At 35.3% G+C, this 23,942-nt stretch overlaps 1 protein-coding gene across 1 annotated transcript in view; it reads right to left on the bottom strand.

Moving 5' to 3' along the window:
* The window catches only part of COL9A1 (collagen type IX alpha 1 chain), a 143,559-nt gene extending 138,962 nt beyond the window's left edge, over positions 1 to 4,597 (bottom strand). Inside the window, exon 1 of the mRNA XM_079146528.1 lies at positions 3,946 to 4,597. The gene's annotated coding sequence lies outside the window, so the exon portion shown is untranslated. The remainder of the gene's footprint in view (positions 1 to 3,945) is intronic.
* Positions 4,598 to 23,942: the final 19,345 nt, after the last annotated feature.

Genomic DNA, 23,942 nt, shown 5'->3' with positions numbered 1-23,942 from the left:
TATAAAAATTACATGTAGGAGGGGGGCTAGGGATACAGCTCCATGGTAGAATGCTTGCCTAGCATGTGCAAGGCCCTACATTCAATGCCCAGCATCACAAAAGAATAAGTAAATAAAAAATAAAGTTTAGGAAATATGTCAGTAAATGAAGGACAATATGATCAAATTGAAGCAAAGGAAGTAAGAATGGAAAAGAAAGTGATAAAGGAAGAATTAATATAATAATAGGTGCATTTTATAAATAAAACTTATGTTGCAAATTTTTCAGAATAAACAAGCTCTAAACATCAAGTATGTGAAGAGATGCCAGTAGGCTTTAGTTTCTCACACATTTCCACTAACTACGGAAGGGTAGTAGGTACAAATACAAATGATGGTTAGCCAGCCTCCCACCAGAGAAAACTGGAAAATGGATGAAATTTATTTCAGCAGCAATACATCTTCAAGTCCTTCTGCACACTTCTTCCTTTATTTGACATTCTTCCTCAAAATACAACAGGTCAATTAAAAAAAAAAAGTCAAAGGCCACCAAAGAAAGAATTCATGGTAAGACAAACATGTGTTCTGTGCCTAAAAAGAAAAAAGGGAAATGTGGGTCTTGATAGACTGTTAAGAAAATAGTTAGAATTGTTAGGGAAAAAAAAACTTATTCCTTAACACTTTCCATCATGGTACTATTTTGTGATATTTTGTTACTTCAGTATCCTCTTCTTAGAAGCATCTAGGTTAGATATGGGTCTAAATGATTTTCATGATAGTGTTCTTAGTAGATATATATATCAAAATAAATGAATGTTTGTTTTTTTTTTATTTTATTGTAAACAAATGGGATACATGTTGCCTCTCTGTTTGTACATGGTGCAAAGGCATACCATTTGTGTAATCATAAATCCACATACAATAATGTTGTTTGATTCATTCTGTTATTTTTTCCCCTTCCCCCCACCCCTCCCACCCCTCTTTACCCTCTATACAGTGCTTTCTTCCTCCATACTTGCCCCCCTCCCTAACCCTAACTCTAACCCTAACATTAACCCTTCCCTCCCCCCCTTTATGTGTCATCCTCCACTTATTAGCGATATCATTCGTCCTTTGGCTTTTTGAGATTGGCTTATCTCACTTAGCATGATATTCTCCAATTTCATCCATTTGCCTGCAAATGCCATAATTTTGTCATTCTTTATGGCTGAGTAATATTCCATTGTGTATATATACCACAGTTTCTTTATCCACTCATCAATTGAAGGGCATCTAGGTTGGTTCCATAGTCTGGCTATTGTGAATTGAGCAGCTATGAACATTGATGTGGCTGTATCTCTGTAGTATGCTGATTTTAGATCCTTTGGGTATAGGCCAAGGAGTGGGATAGCTGGGTCAAATGGAGGGTCCATTCCAAGTTTTCTAAGGAATCTCCACACTGCTTTCCAGAGTGGCTGCACTAATTTGCAGCCCCACCAGCAATGTATGAGTGTACCTTTCTCCCCACATCCTCGCCAACACCTGTTGCTTGTATTCTTGATAATCGCCATTCTAATTGGGGTGAGATGGAATCTTAGGGTGGTTTTGATTTGCATTTCTCTTATTACTAGAGATGTTGAACATTTTTTCATATGTTTATTGATTGCTTGTACATCTTCTTCTGTGAAGTGTCTGTTCATTTCCTTAGCCCATTTGTTGATTGGATTATTTGTATTCTTGGTGTAGAGTTTTTTGAGTTCTTTATAGATTCTGGAGATTAGTGCTCTATCTGAAGTATGATTGGCAAAGATATTCTCCCACTCTGTAGGCTCTTTCTTCACATTACTGGCTCTCTAATAACTAGTCCCACACAAGGCATCTCTGCTACATAATACTAAGACAAACTTGTTCTAATTTAACTAAAGCAAAAATATAACTTTTTTAATCCTACAGTAGCCCATTCATCTTCAGTATTTTGATCTTTTAAACTAACAACACCTTTTTCTCAAACCAATACATTCAAAGCTTTGTTGATCCTTTACTTATTTGAATTTAAGAAAGTTACAATACAAAGCGAATACAGTTTATCATTATATTTGAAGATGAGAGCACTAAAAATTCATTGATACATTTGAAAATCTAGCAAAGGGTGAACTCTTATTTACTTTCAATATCTTGCTTAGTGCCTGGGTATCTGAAACTCCCTATAGTCTCAACTTCAACTATTCTTAGTATTTTAATCAATTATTTAGTTTCTTTTGTTCTAAGTTATTAGATTTTTCCATGTCACGATTCTCTAGTTTCCATTGTGTTATTTCCTGTTATGAAATTATTCAAAGTGGTTTTTTATTGTTGCCTTTCAAAGGGAGACAGGCTGACCAGTGGTGTTTGGGGTTATTTCACAATGCTCGTTCCTTCCTGTATACACATTCACACACACCCATATATACACACACTAGCCCTATCTAAGAAGATAAAGTTGCCAAATCTTTGAAATCTTCAGACTATTCTTTCTTTCGCCTGCTTTTTGGGAATGACTTCTCCCCTTCAATATCCTTCATCCTGTACTTCCACTCTTCCTTACAAAGGGTCTGGTCTCAGTCACAGCTCCTCACGATCCTGAGTTACAGTGGCCTACTTCTGCAGGCACAGATATACTTAGTAGCAAAGCAAAGAAGCAGACTTGCTTCTCAACTGACAGGGCAATCTTTCTGGCACACCAGAGATTCTCCTTCTTGCAAGTTACATCCTGTCTGTAGCTGGACTGGCCCAACAACAAGGTTGTATCTGCTATGATTAAACTCCCTCAAAAGGGTATTTGTTGGAGTAGAGTTGCAGGAAAAGAGGGTGCAAAATAGGAAGAAGATTCTCAAGAGTTAAAAATGCAACCTGTCAAAATTCTGTATTATATTCTGTCAAATAAATCCTTTATTTTAACGAATATTTTGTTCTAAAAGACAGCAATATTAGCATATGCTAGAAAAGAGAAACTTTATTTCAGAAAAATATCAAGATATACATTATTAAATTTGCCAACTAAAAGTATATTGAGGTTATCTCATATATACTTCATTAAGTCTAATGAAGTACTAAATATATACAATGACACTTAAACATGAAATGGGTGACTGGGTGGAGTTGAAAAAGTGTCAAATATTCTAGATTGTTCGTTCTAATGTATATTTTATGCATCAGAGAACTAGTTACCCTTATTCAGAATGAAATGACTTTTAATAATGTTTGTAGAATCATTTTTTTTCTAGCCAGAGGAATTATTTATTGTGGAAGAGATGAAAAATTGCTCCAATTTGCTAATATTCCAAAGCATCATTTATTTTCTTCAGAAAAGAACCAGAAAGATTGGCTTCAAACTTACAATGTCAACACTTGGCACTTTAGCATTCAAAAGTAAGTAACTACTGACCAGTGATATTTTCAAAATTTATATTCTGGCTATTGTACAGGCAGTTGTTTTTGGCAAAATCATAGTAAGTATACCAAAGGGAGCTAACAGTCTTCATTCCGAAATGCTGTCCCCTAATAATTTCTGAACCATGTGGCAGAAATTTGATACAGATGACTAAATTTGATGTCATATTTGATTATTGTTAAAAGTAGAACATGAAGAGCTAGACTTTAGACACTATACCTTAGAAACATGAACTTATATGAAACTATATAAAGATATCTTTCTTTTAAACCAATCAACAAACAAAAGGCAAAGATCAGAGATGAAGAGAAGAAACATACTGAGTGACACTACATACCAGCCAGACACTGTAACAGATGCTTCATTTACCTTAGGCATATAACTAGTTTTTCTAAGCCAGTATAACCTTGACTCACATCTTCTTAATGCAAAGATTATTTGCTCTGCTGTTTTCTTTGCACAAGAATTTCTCTTCTTTAGTCTTATTTCTTGAATCACCATCTGTCTCAGGCTTGTTGTAGTACAGTCTGAAAGACTGGTTTAGTACTTCAACTTACCTTTCAAAATATTTCAATGCAGGCCGCTCATTCAGTGTCCCAGGTGACTAATGAGTCATTTTCCTCTTCCAGTCAACCAAGCAGGATATCAAAGACTCCTTTATCTTTCTGGGTGGATACAAGAGTCACTAAGCTTAAATATGCCCTTTGCCAATAGACTTGAGGGTTGGGTTTAGTTATTAACTTCATGAGCCTCCACCCAGCTAACTATTCTAGGAAATAATTTAGTGAGTCAGGTGTTTTTATATTCATATTTTAGCAACCAGTAATCTGCCCTAAGTGCTATGACTGAAAGCTAAATGCCCTGGAAAATTTGCCATCACGTTTCCATTACTTCAAAAGCTCTGTGCCTAACAGAGGAAAAGATGCATTGTCAATAGAATCATTTTTGTACATTCATTTCATTTTAAAATAGCATTGCTTTGTTATAGAAGGTCAAGAACTATTCGTTCATTTTCAAGTTGATGAAGCTCTGATCTGTTATCAAACACAGAGCAAGCATCCTAACTTTGGGAGCACTTAGCAATCCTAAGTGACTTTATGATGACTAAATAGGACTGAAAAATGAGCCACCCCTCACTTGTTAGAGAAACTGTGTGTACAGTAACCATATGCCTTTCTCTCTGCTAATAAAAAAGACTAGACTCACTAATATGTTTCCTTTTATCAGCCTGTGGTGTGACCACGTCAAGTGATACATCTCCCTCCAATCAGGCATATACCTGATCCAAAGGAAAACTTGGAAGGTGGAGGATGGAGTAAACTTGAGAAGTCACAGCAAATTGGGCACCTCCCCTTTTTTCAAAAGAGCAAATATAATAGGTTATCGTCTACATAGGAGGTAAAGACACATCATTTTATGAACAGAATTAAATTTGCTTAAGGTCAAAACATAAAGGAAGACTAGTCTGAAAATCAAATAATAGTTTATTTTGTATTGAATTCATTCCATGCAATAGATGATAAGCCAAACACCTTATATGCTTTTTGTTCACAACAAAGCACACAACAATACCATAATGTTGCCATTATTCAGTTTCGTATTTTACAACTGAAGAAATTTAGGACAGTAACTTGTCCAGAGTTGCACAGATGAGCCAAAATTTAGATGATTTGTTTCATTTTTTTTTATTTATTGTTTCTCTTTTCTCTCTTTTTAAACAATTTTTCTTTTTTTTACAAACCCTTGTGTCGAGGGCTGACTTTCAATAGATCGCAGCAAGGGAGCTGCTCTGTGTTTCATTTGTTTTTAAAAGGCAGAGTATGAATTCAGGTTTTGTTTGCTTAGAAGAACCAGAACTATTAAAGAGTTTATTATATCACCTATATAATAACTAAAAGAAAAGTAATGTTACTAGCATGTAGCCTGCACATCTAAGCTCATAATTAGTTTGTATTATATATGTATGTATGTATATATATATATGTACACATATGTAACTTGTTTTGATATAAAATTACTTTAAAAAATCATTAAATTATAACACTTTCAAAGTAAACATTCCAAGATGATAAGAAATAACTCCATCAAAATGTAGCTAAAATGTAGTTCAGTGGCAGAGCATTTGCCTAGTATACACAAGGCCTTGGGTTTAATCTCCAAAACCACCAAAAACTAAAAATAAACATATGAGGTTAACCAAAAAAGCAAAATCAATATTCAGTTCCAAAGCAGTAATTCCACTAAAAATCACAAAGGAAAAAAAAGACAAAATGCTCAGATTTGACAAAGATGAGTGGTGAGGGTTTCAACATTTATTATCCTTTTCTATTTTCATATATATTTGAAATCTTATGTAGAAATGTATTTATAAAAACAGATTGTTACCTTTAGAGAACTGTTTGCTGGAATCCTTATCTTGATTATGCCATTTGTAACCATATGCTCTAAATTTGTATCTCACCAACAGGCAATCCCAAATATAAGAAAAAGAATATCCTATCTTAATGAGTAATTTTTTCTGGGAAAACATAAAAAGATTGTAAGGCCAAATGGTTTTAACAATAAATTCTTTTAAAATATCATGTGATAGAACTGATAAGCAAAAAGAACTTCCAAACTTATTTTACAAATTTGGTGTACATCTGATACCAATAGATCACAAATACAGAGAAAGGGAGGAAGAGGGCATAGAAGAGGGAAAGAGACAGTAAGAGAAGGGGAAAAAAAGGAAATAAACAAGACAGCATTGATAAATATAGTTGGAGAAATATTAAACACAATCCTGCCAAATCATACTCAAAATAAGTTAAAAGACAAATTTAACCCCCACCAATAAAATTTTGCTCTCACAAAATAGAAGGATAGTTTAATATAGGCAGATAGATATGAGAAAATAAAAAGATAAAATACAAAATAGGTAAATTAAATAAATTTAAAACCAATTTCTGATTCCGAAGTCATCCACAGTGAACTAGAAGTAGATGAGCATCTCTCAAACCTGATAAAGAATGTTATTTATTTTATTAGTTAAGGGAACCTTAGCTGTTTTAAGGCATAAACCCTGAAATCTTTGTGCTTAATCAAATACATTGAATTCTTTTTGTTCCTATATTAATGCAATTACTGGCAGTGACAGGTTGCTGAGAAGTGGATAATTTTTTTTTTGTTTAGTTATAGATGGATACATATCTTTATTTTATCTATTTATTTTTATGTGGTGCTGATCAAACCCAGTGCCTCACATATGCTAGACAAGCATACTACCACAGAGCTACAACCCCAGCCCAGAAATGGATGATTTTAGGAGTGCAACGTGTGATGTACTATCCAGAAGATCATTAAGAGATTCAGGCTCATGGAGCCTCTACCATCTTCAACACATGTCTTCTAAGGCTTCCTTAAGAGCTGGCATCTAACCAGCAAACAGGGAGCAAGAGAACATCATACGTGGGAAATTTTTTAATGTAGATCAGGAAGTGGTGCCAATCACTTCCACAAACATCTCACTAATTTGAACTTGATCGTATGATTCTTTCAAAATATACTATACATATGGTATAGTACTGTCCATCATCCTGCATTAGAACCTAAAACTCCACAATAGCAAGGGTTTTGTCTTCTTTTCCTCATAGTTGTATTTCCTCAATGCCTGCTACAAATTAACACTTTTTAATATATATTTTTATATTGCCCCAAATTAGCATTACTTTTATAATAAACAGATGCTTTAAACTGATGTCAGAGAGGACATAATTTACTCTATTATTGTTCTGTGTCTAGAAAGCCTAAAAATAATAGACTAACTCTTTGAGGATTAAATGGGTTTTATTTGCTTTTTTTCTCAGAGGCACAGAATTTTAAATTAAACATTATTATTAACATAAATTATTGCTTTATTAAATAACATAATATATGTAAAAAACCAGGTACAATTATTAAAGCTGGATTTGTGCAAGGCACCCTGAGGACTAGGGTAGTTACACATCTTGCCCAGTTTCTGCCCATATGGTTTGAATTCAATTCTCCAGGTTATTAATTCAATAGACCTTTCATTTTGCCAAATTTTATAAAATAGACCCCACTGGATTATATGAAATACAGGTTGAACATCCCTAGTTATCAAAAACATGAAATCTGAAATGCTCCAAAGTCTGAAACTTTTTGAGCACAAACATGACACTACCATTGGATAATTTCATACCATGAAATTGCTTCATGTAGAAAAGTATTTTAAAAATTGTATAAAATTACCTTTGGGCCATATGTGTAAAGTATATGTGAAAAACAAATTTCCTTTTGAGACTTGGATCCTGTTCCCAAAATAACTCATTGTGTATATACAAATATTAAAAATCCAAAATCTGAAACACTTCTGGTTCCAAGTATTTTGAATAAGGTACATTCAATATATTGCATATAGTTTTTGCATTTAGATATATGCCAGTCCAGGTCTTTTCTATTTTAAGTCTCTTTGAGAGGAAGGAAAGAAAACTCCTCATGAGGGTTGTGCTTCACATTGAGGAAAAAAACCTTAGATTAAAAGTTGTTCCTTTTAAAGCATACAAACAAGATCTAAAAGGATCAAACTGTTTCCAAGAAACTTAAGTTCCAGAATATACAGAGGAATGCACAAATATCCAAATCTCAAGAAGGTAAAATTTACAATGTTGACTGTAAAATAAATAATTATCAGGAATTCAAAGAAGCAGGAAAATATCTTTTCCTAAATTTTCTTTGATATACTTGTCTACACATGTTAATTGTCATCTTTATCATTTCTGGGTCAATATCCACAGGTCTATTTTTTTCTTTAAGATGTTAAAGACAGTTCTACTTAGCTATTTCTGTTTCAGAGAGGAAAACTATAATGTGCAAAATGGAAAATATAAACAGCAGAGTAAGCATGTAGAAGAAAAGTGAGTTTAACACTAGAGCGATAAAAATGATACAAAATGAAACACAAATGAAAAATTAAAGAAAACAATAGATCATGAATAAGCTGTTGGATTACTCAAAGCTATCTACTATATGTGCACTTACAACTCACAAAGGAAAGGCAGAGAGAAATAATGAGGAAATAATAACCAAAATATCCCAAAATTTAATGAAAATTATAAACCCATAGATTCATGAACCAATGAAAAAACTGAAAAAATGATGAACAAAACTACCAGAGTATATCAACAACAATTGTTTTAAAATAGGAAAGAAGAAAACATCTTAAAGGCAGGCAGAAGGAAAAAAATCACACATTACATAATTAGGAACAAAGATAATAGTAGATTTCTTGTTGGAAACAATGCAAGCAAGGAAAAAGTGAACTAGGTCCCAAAAAAGATTGAAAGAAAGGTTAGTCCAGAATTCTGTGAAAATGTCTTTCAAACATTAAAGAAAAATAACATTTTCAGATATACAAAAAGTAAAGTATATATCACACCTGCACTGTAAGAATTGTAAAGTTCAAGAGTGAAAAATGACACAACGGACACTAGTGAAATACAGAAGATAATTAGAAACTATTTTGAAAATTTATACTCAAATACAATAGAAAAACTCGAAGACATTGACAAATTTCTAGAAACATATGATCTACCCAAACCGATGCAGGTGGACATACACAATTTACACAGATGAATTTCAAGCAATGAAATAGAAGACACCATCAAAAGCCTACCAACCAAGAAAAGCCCAGGACAAGATGGGTTCTCAACCAAGTTCTATAAGACCTTCAAAGAAGAAGAAACACCAATACTCCTCAAAGTATTCCATGAAATAGAAAAGGAGGGATCCTTCCAAATTCATTCTATGAGGTTAGTATCACCCTTATACCAAAACCAGACAAAGACACATCAAGGAAAGAAAACTTCAGACCAATACCCCTGATGAACATAGACACAAAAATTCTCAATAAAATTCTGGCAAATTGAATACAAAAATATATTTTAAAAAATAGTGTACCATGATCAAGTGGGGTTCATCCCTGGAATGCAAGATTGGTTCAAATATGGAAATCAATAAATGTAATACATCACATCAACAGACTTAAAGACAAGGATCACATGATTATCTCAATAGATACAGAAAAAGCATTTGTCAAAGTATAGCACCTCCTCACGTTCAAAACACTAGAAAAAACAGGGATAGTAGGAATATACCTCAATATCCTAAAAGCTATCTATGCTAAGCCCCAGACCAACATCATCTTAAATGGGGAAAAATTGAAGGCATTCCCTCTAAAAGCTAGAACAAGACAGTGATGCCCTCTTTCACCATTTCTATTCAACATTGTCCTTGAATCTCTAGCCAGAGTAGTCAGACAGACCAAAGAAATTAAAGGGATATGAATAGGAAAAGAAGAACTCAAAAGTATCACTATTTGAGGATGACATGATTCTATATTTAGAAGGTCCAAAAAATTCCATTGGAAAAATTTTAGAACGCATAAATGAATTCAGAAAAGTAGCGGGATATAAAATCAATTCCCATAAATCAAATGCATTTCTATACACAAGAGACAAATCCACTACAAGGGACATTAGGAAAACTATCCCATTCACAATAGCCTCAACAAAAATAAAATATTTGGGAATCAATCTAACAAAAGAGGTGAAAGACCTCTACAATGAAAACTACAGAACACTAAAGAAAGAAATTAAAGAAGACCTTAGAAGATGGAAAGATCTCCCATGTTTTTGGATAGGCTGAATTAATATTGTCAAAATGGTCATACTACCAAAAGTGCTATACAGATTCAATGTAATTCCTATTAAAATCCCAATGTCATTCCTCATGGAAATAGAAAAAGCAATTATGAAATTCATTTGGAAAACTAAGAGACCCAGAATAGCCAAAGCAATCCTTAGCAAGAAGAGTGAAGCAGGAAGTATCACAATACCAAAACTTAAACTATACTGCAGAGCTACAGTAACAAAAATGCCATGATATTAGCACCAAAATGGGCAAGTAGACCAATGGTACAGAATAGAAGACACAGAGACAAACCAACATAAATACGGTTGTCTCATATTAGACAAAGGTGCCAAAAACATGCACTGGAGAAAAGATAGCCTCTTCAACAAATGGTGCTGGGAAAACTGGAAATCCATATGCAGCAAAATGAAATTAAATCCCTATTTCTCGCCCTGCGCAAAACTCAACTCAAAATGGATCAAGAACCTAGAATTAGACCAGAGACCCTGCACCTAATAGAAGAAAAAGTAGGCCCAAATCTTCATCATGTCAGTTTAGGACTTGACTTCCTTAACAAGACTCCTAAAGTACAAAAAGTAAAATTAAGAATCAATAAATGGGATGGATTCAAACTAAAACTCTTCTCAGCAAAGAAACAATCAACAATTTGAAGAAAGAGCCTACAGAATGGGAAAAAATCTTTACCTCACATACTTCCAATAGAGCACTAATCTCCAAGATATATAAAAAACTCAAAAAACTTAACACCAAAAACCAAATAACCCAATCAATGGATGGGCTAAGGAACTAAACAGACACTTTACAGAAGAAATACAATCAATCAACAAACATGAAAAAATGTTCAACATTTTTAGCAATTAGAGAAATGCAAATCAAAACTACTCTAAGATTTTATCTCACTCCGGTCAGAATGGCAATTATCAAGAATATAAGCAAAAGTAAGTGTTGGCAAGGATATGGGGAAAAAAGTACACTCATACACTGTTGGTGGGACTGCAGATTGATATAACCACTTTAGAAAGCAGTATAGAGATTCCTTAGAAAACCACCATTTGACCCAGCTATCCTACTCCTCGGTCTATACCCAAAGGACTTAAAATCAGCATACTACAGTGATGCAACCACATCAATTTTATAGCAGCTCAATTTACAATAGCTAAGCTGTGGAACCAACCTGGATGTCCTTCAACAGATGAATGGATAAAGAAACTCTGGTACATATACACAATGGAACATTATACAGCCTTAAAGAAGAACAAAATTATGGCATTTGCAGGTAAATGAATAGAACTAGAGAATATCATAAGTGAAATAAACCAATCCCAAAAAACCAAATACCAAATGTTTTCTCTGATAAGTAGATGCTGATCCACAGTAGGGAGTGGGTAGGGAAGAATAAAGAACTTCAGATTATGCAGAAGGAAGTGAGGGGAGGGATGGGGCAGTAGGGACAGGAAGGAAGGTAGAATGAGACAGACATTACCCTATACATATATTAAAATTTTTTTTAAAATATCAGTGAAAAAATTTGTAAGTTTGAAAAATTATACACACACACACACACATATGTATACATATATATATATAGAGAGAGAGAGAGAGAGCAACCAGATGAAAGTCTGGAGCAACATAAAGACACAAAGAATACTGGAAATGATAATTATGTAGGGAAATAAAAAAAGATTTATCATATATTTACATTTAAATTTCTTTTAAAAACAACTGACTAAAACACAAATAATAACAATGCACTGTGAGGTTTTAAATACATGTAAAAGTTGGTCAGACAAGGTGTCACATGCCTGAAGTCCCAGCTACCTGACAGTCTATGGCAGGGGATCACTTGTGTCCAGAAGGTTGAATCCAGCCTGGACAACACAATGAGAGACACTCTCCCTCTCCCTCTGTCCCTCTGTCTGTCTCTGTCTCTCGCTCTCTCACTCTCTCTCTCTCTCTCCCCCTATCTCTCTCTCTATCTCTCTCTTTCTCTCTCTCTCTCTCACACACACACACACACATACACACACACACAAATGCACAAGCCTGGGCATGGTGGTCTATGCCTGTAATTCCAGTGGCGCAGGAGGCTGAGATAGGAGGATTGCAAGTTCAAAGCCAGCCTCAGCAACAGCAAGGTCCTAAGCAACCCAGCAAGGCCCTGTCTCTAAATTACAAAATAGGGCTCAGTGGTTGAGAGCTCCTGAGTTCAATTCCCAGTACTTCCCCCCCCACACACACACACACAAAAAGAAACAACAACAAAAAAAGATGTATTGTGCAATTGAAAATAAAATGTATGGCAATTATACGAAAGTTTCAAGGGGGAAATTGGAGCAAGTTGTTGTAAATTTTCTATACGATATGTAGAGTGGTATAATACAAATTGAAAGTAGATCATAGTAAGTAAAAAATGTACATACTGCACCTTAAAATATGCGCTGAAATACTACTAAAAAGAGCAATAGCATTTTCTCAACAAAGGAGAGAAAATGGAATAATTACAAAATATCAATGTAAAATAAAGAAGAAAATGGGAACAAAGACCAGATGGTATAAATAGAAAACAAACAGCAGATGCTAGATTTAAACCAAATCATATCAATAATTACATTAAATACAAATGTTCTAATTATCCCAGTTAAAGTCAGAGATTTTTCTCTTCTAATTAAAGAAAACAAAGTAAGGTATAACCTAAAAGATCTTCAAGCAAACTGCTTTACAAATAAAGGCACAAAGAGGTTGTGTGAAAGGAAAGAAAATCATATATGAAAATAACACAACTCAAAAGAAATTGGTATTAATATGCAACTTAGTAGATTTCGGAGCAAAAAATTTCACCAGGGAATATGTGAACCATTTCATAGTAATAAAGGTATAAATTCATTTAGAGGATCTAACTATCCTAAATGTATATGTAGTTAATAAAAGAGTTTCAAAATACATAAAACAAATATTGATAAAACTACAAATAGAAATAACAAATCCAAGATTATAATAAGAAATGTAAACACCCAATTCTCAATAACTGACAGGACAAATAGACAGAAAACTTGCAAGGATAAATAGAGACTTGAAAACACTATCAATCTAAGTGATATTTTTAGAATACTCCACCCAATAATAGGAGAATACACACATTCTTTCTTTTCAAATGCACACAAAATACTTACGAATATAGTTCATATTCTTGACCATTAAAAAGCTATCAAATTTTAAGAGATGTAAGCCAAAGTATGTTCTCTGAACACAATGAAATTAAATTATAAATCAAAAACAAAAGTATCTCAAAACATCTCCAAATATTTTAAACTAAATACTATACATTTAAGTGTCTCATGAGTCCATATGGAATGGAACACAAAAAGACAGTGTTTTGAATAGAATTAAAATGAAACATATTAAAATTTGTGGGATACAGTTAAGACAATATTTAGCAAAAAAAAAAAAAAAAATACTATTACCTATGTAAAAAGTCTCAAATCAACAATCCCAGTTAAGAAACCATAATAAGCAGCCCACCCAACCCCCATGCCGAGGTCGAATGCCATCACTGAGCGACCTCACCCAACCACCACTCAGAGGTCAGACACCACTGCTGAGCCTGCCTGCCTGCCCCCGCTACTGCTGAGGAACAATTGCCTCTGTGCTGACTCAGCACACCCTCGCTGGGGCTGCCCAGCTTCTTTATAGGCTGGCGCAGGCATTTTGAATTATTCCTGAGGGCGTGGCCATCATCCTTGGAAGGGTGGCTCCCTTCCTGAGATACCTACAGGAGGCAAGAGGACCTTTGACAGGACCCAGGCGTCAAGAAGAGGAGGTATAGAGAGACTCAGAACCAATTCAGAGCCACTGGGTGAGTCTCTCCCACTGGGTGGGCTCCCCAGATGGGACAGTAGTCCCAGAACGCAGGGAACTTCGTGGAGTAGAGTTGCCCAGTTAGACTCCCCCACTGGAGCAGTGAACCCAGTTAATCGGGAGCATTACAGAGGAGAGCTGCATAGCGACAGGCTTCGATGCACACTGAGGGTCCCAGGCCCGGGCAGCAGGACCAGACTACAGGTAGCTTCTTGGAGGAGGGTCCCACAGCAAGAGACTTTGGTGCAGGGTGTGGATCCCTGGCCCAGACAGTAGCTCTGGTCCCCAGGGAACGTAGCAGGAGGTGGGCTGCACAGAGAGGGAGTCCCTCATAGGGCCAGGCTCCCCAACCCAGGCAGTAGGTCCGGACCCTTGGGAATGTCTCAGAGGAGGGCTGCCCAGTCCAGGAGGTAGTTCTGGACCGAAGGGAACTTCTTAGAGGAGAACTGCCCAGCGAAACTTCCCCACCGGGTGAGTCTTCCCCGCTGGGTGAGGCTTTCACACCTCACAGTAGAAGGCTTCCACAGTTTCACAGTAGAACCAGAGACACAGGCCTAGATCAGACGTGCCCCAGTCTGCAGTCTAGTCCCCCTTTGGCTGACCATCAGTAAACAAGTGGAGGTGCCTCTGCCCACTGCCAGGGAATATACCCCACCTGAAGGCCAACACCCCTAGAGGAGCAGCTTCCTTGTGGAGCACGGCATTATCAAGTTCCTCCAAGACTTCAGGCTACTGAAGGTTAGGAGGTGAGTTATTGGAAATCTACAGGGACAATAGTAGTCAATAGAGGAAATCTTCAATATCTCAGAGTTTCAGTACTAGAGGAGTATATACCTGAGCAATATGAGAAAACAAGGGAAGAAAATGTCCCAAACAAACCTAGATGCTACAGCAATAAAATTCAATGACACTATGGCAGAAGAAATGTCAGAAAGGGAGTTCAGAATGAACATAATTAAAATGATTAGAGAAGCAAATGATGAGATGAAAGAGCAAATGCAGGCTTTGAATGATCACACCACTCAACAGTTAAAAAAGCAAATGTGGGAAGCAAAAGATCATTTCAATAAAGAGAGATACTGAAAAAAAAATCCTTGAAATGAAGGAAACAATAAACCAAATTAAAAACTCCATAGAAAGCATAACCAATAGGACAGAACACCTGGAAGACAGAACCTCAGACATTGAAGACAAAATATTTAACCATGAAAACAAAGTTGACCACAGAGAAGATGGTAAGAAATCATGAACAGAATCTACAAGAATTATGGGATATCATGAAAAGGCCAAATTTAAGAATTATTGGGATTGAGGAAGGCCTAGAGAAACAAACCAAAGGAATGAATAATTATTCAATTAATTAATATCAGAAAACTTCTCAAATCTGAAGAATGAAATGGAAAATCAAATACAGGAGGCTTATAGTACTCCAAATATACAAAATTACAATAGACACACACCAAGGCACATTATAATGAAAATACCTAACATACAAAATAAAGACAGAATTTTAAAGGCCATGAGAGAAAAAAATCAAATTACATTCAGGGGGAAACCAATATGGATATCAGCAGATTTTTTTCAACCCAGACCCTAAAAGCTAGAAGGGCCTGGAAAAGCATTTTTCAAACCGAAAGAAAATGGATGCCAACCAAGAATCTTATACCCAGCAAAACTTACCTTCAGATTTGACGACGAAATAAAATCCTTCCATGATAAACAAAAGCTACAAGAATTTACAAAAAGGTCTGCGGAGATAGCTCAGTTGGTAGAGTGCTCACTTCGTAAGCACAAGGCCCTGGGTTCAATCCCCAGCACCACAAAAAAAAAAAAAAAAAAAAGAATCTACAAAAAGAAAAAGAAAGCTGGTGCTACAGAACATTCTCAGCAAAGTATTCCATGAGGAATAGATGAAAAATGATGTAAATCAGCAAAGGGAGGAACTACCCTAAAGGAACAACCAAATAAAGGAGAAACCAATTCATATCAAAAAAACAAAAATGAGCCAAATGACCAGGAATACAAATCATATCTCAATAATAACCCTGAATGTTAATGGCCTGAACTCATCAATCAAAAGACATGGATTGGCAGATTGGATTAAAAAGAAAGATCCAACAATATGCTGCCTTCAAGAGACTCATCTCATAGAAAGAGATATCCACAGATTAAAGGTGAAAAGTTGGGAAAAAACATGTCATGCACATGGACTCAGCAAAAAAGACAGAGTATCCATCCTCATATCAGATAATGTGAGCATCAAGCCAAAGTTAGTCAGAAGGGATAAAGAAGGACATTTCATACTGCTTAAGGGAAGCATAAATCAGCAAGACATAACAATTATAAATATCTATGCCCCAAACAGTGGCTCATCCATGTACGTCAAACAAATCCTTCTCAATTCCAGAAATCAAATAAACCAATACACAATAAGACTAGGCGATTTTAATACACCTCTCTCACCACTGGACAGATCCTCCAAAAATTGAACAAAGAACCCATAGATCTCAATAACACAACCAACAATTTAGACTTAATGGACATATAAGGAAAAAAAATGCTCAGCTTGGGACCCACGGTGATCTTAGCCGCCACTGTGCACTCCCGCTGAACTGCCGCCCGCTAGCTCGTCTCAGTTGTGGCTCGCCAATAGCTCCCAGAAAAATGCACCACGGACACAGGCCTCACGCAAGAGACTTTATTATGCGGACAACTAACACATCTGCTCCAGGGTGAAAAGAAAGGAAAAGGGAAGATGGTGTGTGCACTTCTCCCAGATATTGGAATCTCCCGGGCTGGAAGGAACCAGTAGCAGAGGAGAATACTTGCAAGCTGACTGATGAATCAATAGCTATCTAGCATGTTAGGACGTAACATGGGAAGCAGTAAAATGGCAGCAGTTAAGCCGGAAATTCCTGTAACATAAGAGGCGGGCAGAGCGCAGATTGACAAGTGGTTGGGAGGCGGAGTATTGGCCTTGTATTAAAGGACATATATAGAATATACCATCCAACAAAAAGCGAATACATTTTCTTCTCAGTAGTACATGAATCCTACTCTAAAATAGAACATATTTTATGCCACAAAGCTAATGTTAGCAAATACAAGAAGATAGAGATACTAACCTTGTATTCTATCAGATCATAATGGATTGAAATTAGAAGTAAATGACAGAGTAAAAAACAGAAACTACTCCAACACCTGGAGATTAAATAATATGCTATTGTATGATGAATGGATATCAGAAGACATCGGGGGGGAAACTAAAAAATTCTTAGAGGTAAACGAGAACAAAGATACATCATATCAAAATCTCTGGGACACTATGAAAGCAGTTCTTAGAGGAAAATTTATTTCATGGAGCACATTCAATAAAAGAAGAAAAAAATCAACAAATAAACGACCTAACCCTACAGCTCAAAGCCCCAGAAAAAAAGAACAGAGCAACACCAGAAGTAGTAGAAGACAGGAAATAGTTAAAATCAGAGCTGAAATCAATGAAATTGAAACAAAAGAAACAACAGAAAGAATGACAAAATAAATAGTTGGTTCTGACACCACCATTTACTGGTGATGAGTTCTGCTCCCTCTAATGTTGAAGTTTGAACACTTGAGAAGCATGCCAAGGCAAGCATATTAAGCAAGTTTTATTTAAAGGTGACTTCTCCTGGGAGGGAGAAGGGGCCATGGCTGATGTTCTAAAGTCCCAAGAAGTGAGCACAACCTACATCTTTTATAGGTTAAGGTCTCTTTTGTTCTCCAGTTCTCTCCTCCCTTATCTCTCCTTCCTACCTAAGTGACTAGGACTGGTTTTCCAGGTGAGATGTAAAAAGTGAGAAGTGGATGGGACAGGGTGAGGGCCAAAGCAATTCAGCCAGGCAAAGGGCCCCAGGGCATGAATTAGCATCTCCTTGCTTGTAGTCCTTGATAAAGGCAAGTAAATTTGGTAATCAATGGGCTCCAGAGATCTTTGACATTCCATTCTCCTAGGGGCAGTCTCCACCTTCCAGAGGCAGATATCTTTCATGGCCTTCCTTTCCTTCATTTGACCTGATCCTTTATTTCTACACTAACTACCTGTCCCCAATTCTGGCTTCAGATCTTTGAAAAAATAAACAAAATTGATAAACCCTAGTCACACTAACAAAAAGAGTGAGAGAAAAAACTCAAATTACTAATATTCAGAATGAACAAGGAAATATCACAAGGCACGAGTGAAATACAAACATAATTAGAAGCTATTTTGAAACTGTCTATTTCAACAAAATAGAAAATCTCGAAGACATCAACAGGTTTCTACAGACATATGAATTACCTAAACTGAACCAGGAGGACATATACAATTTAAATAGATCAATTTCAAGTAATGAAATAGAAGTCATCGAAAGCCTACCACAAAGAAAAGTCCGGGACCAGATGCGTTCTCAGCTGAGTTCTACAAAACCTTTAAAGAAGAGCTCATTCCAATACTTCTCAAAGTATTCCATAAAATAGAAGAGGAGGGAACCCTCCCAAACTCATTCTATGAAGCCAATATCACCCTGATACCTAAACTAGACAGAGACACATCAAGGAAAGAAAATTTCAGACCAATATCCTTAATGAACATTGATGCAAAAATTCTCAACAAAATTTTAGCAAATCGCATACAAAAACATATTAAAAAGATAGTGAACCACGATCAAGTGGGTTTTATCCCAGGGATGCAAGGTTGGTTCAACATCCGGAAATCAATAAATGTCATTCACCATATCAACAGACTTAAAGTCAAGAATCACATGATTATTTCGACAGACGCAGAAAAAGCATTTGATAAAATACAGCACCCCTTCATGCTCAAAACTAGAAAAAATAGGGATAGTGGGATCATTCCTTAACATTGTAAAGGCCATCTATGCCAAGCCCATGGTCAATATCATTCTAAATGGTGAAAAACTGAAAGCATTCCCCCTAAAAACTGGAACAAGGCAGGGATGCCCTCTTTCAACACTTCTATTCAACATTGTCCTCGGAACTCTAGCCAGAGCAATTAGACAGACTGAGGAAATTAAAGGGATATGAATTGGAAAAGAAGAACTCAACCTATCCCTATTTGCTGATGACATGATTATATATTTAGAGGAACCTGGAAATTCCACCAGAAAACTCTTAGAACTCATAAGTGAATTCAGTAAAGTAGCAGGTTACAAGATCAATGCCCATAAAACCAATGCATTTTTATTCATAAGTTATGAATCTTCAGAAAGAGAAGTTAGGAAAACTACCTCATTCACAATAGCCTCGACAAAAATAAAATACTTGGGAATCAATCTAACAAAAGAGGTGAAAGACCTCTACAATGAGAACTACAGAACACTAAAGAAAGAAATTAAAGAAGACCTTAAAAGATGGAAAGATCTCCCATGTTCCTGGCTAGGCAGAATTAATATTGTCAAATGACCATACTACCGAAATTGCTATACAGATTCAATGCAATTCAAATTAAAATCCTGATGACGTACCTCACAGAAATAGAGCAAGCCATCATGAAATTCATCTGGAAAAATAAGAAACCCAGAATAGCTAAAGCAATCCTTAGCAGGAAGAGTGAAGCAGGGGGTATTGCAATACCAGAACTTCAACTATACTACAAAGCAATAGTAACAAAAATGGCATAGTATTGGCACCAAAATAGACAGGTAGATCAATGGTACAGAATAGAGGACATGGACACAAACCCAAATAAATACAATTTTCTCAGACTAGACAAAGGTGCCAAAAATATGCAATGGAGAAAAGATAGCCTCTTCAACAAATGGTGCTGGGAAAACTGGAAATCTATATGCAGCAGAATGAAACTAAACCCCCTAACTCTCATCCTGCACAAAACTCAACTCAAAATGGATCAAGGACCTTGGAATAAGACCAGAGACCCTTCATCTTATGGAAGAAAAAGTAGGTCCAAATCTTCAACATGTTGGCTTAGGAACAGACTTCCTTAACAGGATTCCCATAGCACAAGAAATAAAAGCAAGAATCAATAACTGGGATAGATTCAAACTAAATAGCTTTCTCTCAGCAAAGGAAACTATCAGCAATGCGAAGAGAGAACCTACAGAGTGAAAGAAAATCTTTGCCACTCATACTTCAGATAGAGCACTAATTTCCATAATATATAAAGAACTCAAAAAACTCTACACAAAGAATACAGTAACCCAATCAACAAATGGGCTAGGATATGAACAGGCACTTCACAGAAGAAGATCTTCAAGCAATCAACAAACATATGAAAAAATGTTCAACATCTCTAGTAATAAGAGAAATGCAAATCAAAACTACTCTAAGATTCCATCTCACCCCAATTAGAATGGCAATTTTCAGGAATGCAAGCAACAATAGGTGTTGGCAAGGATGTGGGGAAAAAGGTATTCTCATACATTGCTGGTGGGGCTGCAAATTAGTGCAGCCACTCTGGAAAGCAGTGTGGAGATTTCTTAGAAAGCTTGAAATGGAATCACCATTTGACCCAGCTATCTCACTTCTTGGCCTATAGCCAAAGGACTTAAAATCAGCATACTACAGAGATATAGCCACATCAATGTTCATAGCTGCTCAATTCACAATAGCCAGATTGTGGAACCAACCTAGATGTCCTTCAATTGATGAATGGATAAAGAATCTGTGGTATATATATACAATGGAATATTACTTGGCCATAAAGAATAATAAAATTATGGCATTTGCAGGAAAATGGATGAAATTGGAGAATATCATGCTAAGTGAGATAAGCCAATCTCAAAAAACCAAAGGACGAATGATCTCACTGATAAGCGGATGATGACACATAATGGGGGGTGGGAGGGGGTCAAGAATGGAGGAAGGAGGGGCTCTATAGAGGGGAGTGGTGGGAGGGGTGGGAGGGGAAGGAAAAAATAACAGAATGAGTCAAAAACTATTACCCTAGGTAAATGTATGATTACATAAATGGTATGCCTCTATTTCATGTACAAATAGAGAAACAAGATGTATCCCATTTATTTACCATAAAAATAAATTTAAAAAAAATGAGATTTGGGGGAGGAGATTGCCTTCCTCTCTTTCAGAGCAATGTGGTCATGATCTTGTCTCCCTGCAATCTGGAAATACTGCATGCTTTTTTGGAAGTACAGACTTATGTTTGGCTGATATGATAAGTCTGGCAGAATGCAGTGCAGAGATGGATAACATTTAGCACATGGATTGTATCATTGAGCTGATGAACCAACTATGGAACCACACTGCATCTGTATGTTCCATTATCTAAATGTCTTCTTTGGGATTTTGATTCAATACATGAAACTGAAGATCTCTTCAAAAAAAAAAAAACACAATAACAATGAAATCCAAAGTAAAAAGAAGAAAGGAAATGAGAAAGATTAGAGTAGAAATAAAGTAGAAAACAGAAGAATTATATAGAGAAATCAGGGAAAACAAAAGCTGATCCCTTCTAAAGATCAATAAAATTCGCAAACCTCAAACCAGATTTATTGGGAAAAAGAAAAGACACAAATATAGCCAGGTCAGGAATGACAGAAGTAACATCACTAAAGGTTCTACACTTATTTTAGAAGATAATAAGGAAATAATATGGAAAGATGTACATCAATAAATTTGACCACTTAATGAAATGGACAAATTCCTTGAAAGGCAATAACTGAAAAAGCTCAGTCAAGAAAAAAGCCACAAAAGGCATATACATAACCACAATCATATTAAATCTATTATATAAACTAAATTCATAGGCAAGTTTCTAAGCAACTCAGTGAGACCCTGTCTCTAAAATACAAAATAGGGCTCAGTGATTGAGTGCATTATCCCTGCTATTTATTAGACCCAGGACCTCACCTAGGATGCTTCCCTTAATATTTTCACCCATTGATTCCATTTCCATGTCTTGTTTGAGTGTTCCTTCCAAATGCTTTTCAATCCCAAGGAAAAGTCAGTTTTGGACAAAAAGAGGAGAACTTCTTCTGGTGAAGTTAGAGGAAAGGATTGAAGACACAGTGAGAATGGAAATGAAGGAAACTTGTCATTTTATTTAATTAAGTATGAGCAATAAAGCAATGAAAAGAAATAAGAATCAAAACTGTCGCTATTTAGTGTCATCATCTATGTGAAATCCAATGGAATATACCAAGAAAAGCTATTAGAATCTTTGGGTTTTGTAAAATTGCAGGTTAGACAAAGAACCTATTAGATATGACTCCAAATGCACAATCCAAAAAAAAAAAAAAAAAAAAACCTAGCAAAATAGTCTTCATTGAAATTAAGATGTTCTGCTCTCCAAAAGATACTATTGAAAATGCAAAGATCAGGACAAAATAATTGCAAACCACATATCTATTAAAGGAGATATATTTGGAATATACAAAAAACTTAAATTTTGGTAACAAGAAAACAACCTAAAAACAAAATAGCAAAAGAGTTAAGTAATTACCTCCTCAAAGTTATATGGATGAAAATAAATTCAAAAAAATGATCCATATTATTGTCATTACAGACAATATTTTCATTACCACATGAGACACTACTACATACTTATTAGGATAGCTAACATGCTGACAAGGTCCTAAAGCAACCGAAACTCTCATACACTAAAAATTACTACAATCTCTGGGGAAATAATTTGATAGTTTTTTTTAAAGAAATTAAACATAAACCTACCATATGATCCAGCCATTCTAGTCCTAGATATTTATGTAACTATGAGAAATGAAAGCATGTGTCCACAAATGTATCTATAAAAATGGTCAAATCAGTTTTATTTGTAATAATCCCAAAGTGGAAACCACCCACAGACTCATAATCAGGTAAATGAATAATCAAGTTATAGTACAAAGGGCCATTATCCAATATTAAAAACTATTAATATATACACCAACATGGATGAATCTCAAAATAATTGGGCTGACTGAAAGAAGTTAGACCAAAAATACACACTGTTATTATTCTAGTTATATAAAATTCTAGAAAATGCAAACTAACCTGTAGTTTAAAGGAAGAGTTCATTGCTTGCAAAGGATAGGCATGGACAGGGAAGAAGCAGAAGGTGGGGATTACAAACAGGCTCCAGGAAATTTTTCATGGTCACAATGTTCATTAGCTTGATTGTTGTGATGGCTTTATGGGAACAACATATCCAGTTGTATAATACAATTATATATAAAATTGTTAAATAAGTGAGGTTTTATATCATTTGTATCTAGATCATATGTTTAATATGTAAAGTAGCTTTGCATAAAGCACTTGCAAATTTTTTCCCCACTTTATTAAGGTATAATTGACACATAAAAATTATATATATTTAAAGCATATAATTGATGTTTTGAGATACACACACACACACGTTTCAGAATGATTATCATAGCAAGCTAATTGATGTATTTATTACCTCATATAGTTACCCTTGTGTGTGAGCATAGTGAAAATACTTAAAATTTACTCTCTTAGCAAATTTCAAGTAAATAATAGATTATTAACTGTAGTTACCATGATGAACATCATATATATCAGGTTCTCAGAACTTGTTCCTCATAACTGAAAGTAAAATTGGGAGATGTTGGTCAAAGGGCACATGTAAAATTTTCCAAATAAAAACATCAATCACTGCAATATAAGATCATCTTAAATCACCATTAAAATGAGTAGAAAAATTTAAATAGGTAACAACAAAATTCTCCATCATCACCTAATTTTTGTATTTTCTATGGTGGTGACACAACAACAAAACAAAATCAATTGCCAAGAGTACTTTTACATAATTTGTAAAGCAAGCACCTGGGCATATTTTCTGTTCAAAAAGTTTCTATAAATACAATGATCCAAAAGCTAAGGCCTCAAATTGCTTTAAATTGTTTGTTTTTGTTTTGTTTTGTTGCTGAATAAATTGGAAAATGATTTAAATTGGCTTTAAAGACATAATAATGGATTCATATGTTTGATAACAAACTTTTTTTTCCTCTTTACCTAA

Source organism: Sciurus vulgaris (genome assembly GCF_902686455.1).
Source record: "Sciurus vulgaris genome assembly, chromosome: 7".
Lineage (NCBI taxonomy): Eukaryota > Metazoa > Chordata > Mammalia > Rodentia > Sciuridae > Sciurus > Sciurus vulgaris.
This window is presented reverse-complemented; position numbering and strand designations above follow the sequence as displayed.